Raw genomic sequence first — 3,960 nt, 5'->3', positions numbered from 1 at the left:
ATGAAGGTTCCTATTACAGATACCAACAGACCTAGGCAAAAATATAACCTACCTTGACAAGTTGATGAAGTGCCATTTCTTTCAGAAGGTGGTGTACTTGGACTGTTGAAATGACGTGAAGTTCCTCGGTCCTCGCCATCGTTTGTAAAATTCTTTGAGTGGCACGTACGACATGACAACAGTACTTCAGTGTTTTCGCTTAAGCTTTCATCCGCTGGCTTCCCTAAAAGTGAAAGAACCTCTATTTATAATATTTCTAATTAAACAAACATTAATCATCCTCTGCAGCTACAGTGAGCAACCACTCGAATTTGCCCAGGATTGGGAAGTTTCCCAGGGTGTAAGATTTTCAGGGCTAAACCTGGGAAAGTACCTGGCAAATCTGGACAAGTTGGTCACCCTATCTGTAGCATCAAATTAGGACAGGAGAGAAACACTTATGATGTCAGAGACATTTATAGAGAAATTATCATCAATTTACATAATTTACAAAAAGATAATAGTCAAAGATTAATAATGTAATAAAGGCACAACCACTTGAGTATTCGTTTATATTGAGATTCATTAAAATATCAAGCAGGGAGGATTAAAAGAAAGACCAAAAGTATATTCTTACTTACTGCTATTTCCTTAAATGAATCATTATGGATAAAAAGTACTTTATTATATTTTTTTCAAGTCCCAATAATCAAACTGAATATATCAACCACATACTTACCAGGAAGAAGAGACTGGTGCCACACTAAAGCAGCACAAAGTAAGACTAAGCTGTTCCCACTTCCTGTAGGGCTCTCCAACAAACAATGCTGCTTACTTTTTAATCCTCGGACAATCTATTGACACAAAAACAATTAAAAAAAATCAGTAAACAATTTACTTCATTAGGGTCTGTCTGCATCACAAGTACAAACACAACAAGCAGTAAAGTTGTACTTGAGGGAACATAGCAATAGCAGAAGGGAGAATTAGTATTTCGTTCAATCTAGACCTTATTCCTTTATCTTTCTCCCTAAAATTATGTTGGACTTAAAAGCATATAGGCATAAAAGAAATGAACAAAGCAATTTGTGGCTTAAGGATGCAAGCACCATCATTTCTGTAAAACTAGAGTACACTAATACCTTTGAAGACAACTTAATGGAGGATACTGCTAGGGAGAGTGTAAATCACTACAACCACTTTGGACAGAAATTAACAATTTCTAGCAAAGTTGAAGATACCCAACACCAGGAAGTCCAGTCCTATGTATATATCCAAAACCTTTCGCACAGGAACATAAGGAAACATGCATAAGAAAGTTCATAGCAGCATTGTTTAGAATTGCAAAAGAATGTAAACAACTTAAATGTCTGTCAGAAGGAAACTGGATGAAAAAATTCTGGTACATTCATACAATGGAATACTATACAGCAATTAAAATAGATTAACAATCAATAAGGCTACTTCTTAAAAATAATGTTAAGCAACTAAATAACTTCTGAACAAATATAAGTACAGTATCATATCATTGTACAAAGTTTAAAAACAGGTAAAGTAATGCTCTATATTGTTTCCAGATACATACATATGTAACAAAAGTATGACAACACATCTAGGAAAGAAAAAGAATAAATTCAGCATACTAGTAATGTTACTTGCAAACAAGGTATAAAGCGAATATGGCAAAATATTAAGATGCAACAACTCTGGAAAGTTGGCTTACTCATTTGTCTATTGATTTTCTATATGATTGAAACATCTGAAAAAATATGGTGAGAAATATAGTATTCTGTGTAAAAGACAGTAAATACTTTGTAGAAAGTAGTAATTCCGTAAAGTAAATAGAAGTTCCAAACAAGCTGAGAATAGTTTTCAGAATATTCTCCTTTGCCTCCTAACCATATACAGTTTATAGCGATCAGGATTATTTTTCGAAAGGTTACATGTTCTTCCATGAACCCAGCAAATATTTTCAATCCATTTACTATCTGAGAAAATGAATGTAGTCACAGATTCAGTATACGTTATGAATTATCAGCATCTTTATCTTAATAAAGACTTAACTGCTGAAAAATACTTGCAGAATTCATTATAGCAAGCTATGATGGACAAGCTTTACAAGGAAAGTTCATCTTCACCACACCAACTGTACATTCAGACCATATTGAAGAGTCATGCTTTCTTGTTTACTTAGATTCCTAACTGCAGCAGAAACAAAAATCAAGACTGAAACAATGCCATTCAAAGAAAACCAGATACCCAACTACACTAGGACAGAAGTCTAGAAATTAAAAGGGGATTCCTAAATGTATAAACAAAACAAATACAAGTAAAAGAATTTCCTAGTCTTAACCATCACAGTGCTTGAGAACATGTCTCGGAATCTGACAAATCCGGATTTGTACCCCTACTCTGCCAAAGCTGTGGACAAGGAGGAAATGTACGAGTTGTAGATCAGGCTCCCACAACTCAGATGTGTTTCCTTGATCATGTCTTCACTTCTCTAGACTAAGATCCTTATCTGTAATAATCCCTAATTGAAAAACTGTTGTAAGGGAGAAAATGCCTTGGCAAACAGCAGGTGCTTGATAATTCTGATTTAAAGGTCAGAAGGGTATAATGAAAAGAAGATGGGCTTTGGAGTAAAGCAAGCCTAAGTGTGAGTCCCACTGTGTGAATCACTGAACCTCAGTCTGTTTCTTCATCTGTGCAATGGAGATAAGATTATCTACCCGATAGAGTTTTGACGAAAATTATCCAGGCATTGAGTTAAGAATTAAGTAAGGTAATGGATAGAAGGTGCCTAAACTCCAGTATTTGACACAGAGGAGGTGATCTACTGTAATCCCCACCTCTTCTAAACCACCTATGCTTAATCTAGGATCCAGAGACGGAAGTCAGAGACTGGGATCTCTTGCTATTGCGTGCAGAAGTCTCATTCCCAGAACTATATCCTAATAAAATAACTGAAAACAGAGGGGAGACTGATATGCACTGTTATCAACTGAGGACTTCCTTGTAATAGTGGAAAAAAACGGCGAATTCGACCTGGGGATGGAGGGATGGTTAAAAGAGCAATTCAACAGCTTATGAAGCCAATTATACCCTGACCCCTAGCCTACGTGTTCCAAAACAAGCTAAGAACCACTATTCTAAGGTATTTCCCAGTTCTAATATTCTGTGATTCTATCTGTGCAACTCGAGAAGAGATTTGGTGGACTCTAACCCCTTCACTGCAGCCAATAACGCAATGCCGGCTAGTTCCTCAGATACAGCCTAGAAATCCATCCCGCCCGCAGTCGCCGCCATCCCCCAGGGGATAAAGGACGAGCCCCCGATCCGCCTCCCGCCGCCGCCCCCGCCGCCACGAGTCAGCAGGGGGCCGAGGGGGCCCGGGCCCTGCTCCCCGGGGGTCGGGACAGGCTCCCTCCGGCCTCCGCGTGCTCAGACGCCCGAGGCCCGGGGACGCGGTCACCCCGACGGCCCGCACGGCGGCCAGGCGAGAGCAGAAGGCTCCCTTCGGGCAGGCTGTGCGCCGCCCCACGAGAGACAGGCTGGCCTGTTCTGAGGAAAACCGAGGCAGCGCTGCCTGGGCTCCGAGTCCCGGGAGAAAAGGAAACGGTATCCGCGAGCACACACGGTGGAGCCTGGCAGAGAGGAGAGGCCCCAAACCTCTCGCCTCCTCACCGGGCTGCCACTCCCCGCCGAGCGCGGACTCCGGCGCCTCGCCCGCTCCCTCCTCCGCTCTCTCCAGGCCGCGCGCCCGCGCTCTCCCGGACGAATTCCCGCCTCCCGCCCCCTCGACTCCCAGCACCCAATCACCCGCCAGAGCAGAAACCAAGCAACCAATCCCGGCGTGAGGTTAAGGGGCGAGAACCCTGGCCCCCGAGGGAGGCCTCTGCAATAAAAACCGAGGCGAAGTATTTCGTGGCCCGGAGGCGAACGCCTGAAAAGCGAAGGATGCTCCCAGACCACAGGCTT

At 42.3% G+C, this 3,960-nt stretch overlaps 1 long non-coding RNA gene across 1 annotated transcript; it reads right to left on the bottom strand.

The window, feature by feature from the left end:
- Positions 1 to 211: 211 nt before the first annotated feature.
- Positions 212 to 3,681, bottom strand: LOC131422941 (uncharacterized). The gene is made up of 3 exons (XR_009224153.1): positions 3,667 to 3,681; positions 719 to 833; positions 212 to 223 (listed from the first exon to the last, which is right to left on the bottom strand). It is a non-coding gene; the product is annotated as an uncharacterized LOC131422941 (long non-coding RNA).
- Positions 3,682 to 3,960: the final 279 nt, after the last annotated feature.

This window comes from Diceros bicornis, chromosome 26 (assembly GCF_020826845.1).
Source record: "Diceros bicornis minor isolate mBicDic1 chromosome 26, mDicBic1.mat.cur, whole genome shotgun sequence".
NCBI lineage: Eukaryota > Metazoa > Chordata > Mammalia > Perissodactyla > Rhinocerotidae > Diceros > Diceros bicornis.
Note: the sequence above shows the minus strand (reverse complement) of the source record. Positions and strands in the feature narration are given on the sequence as shown.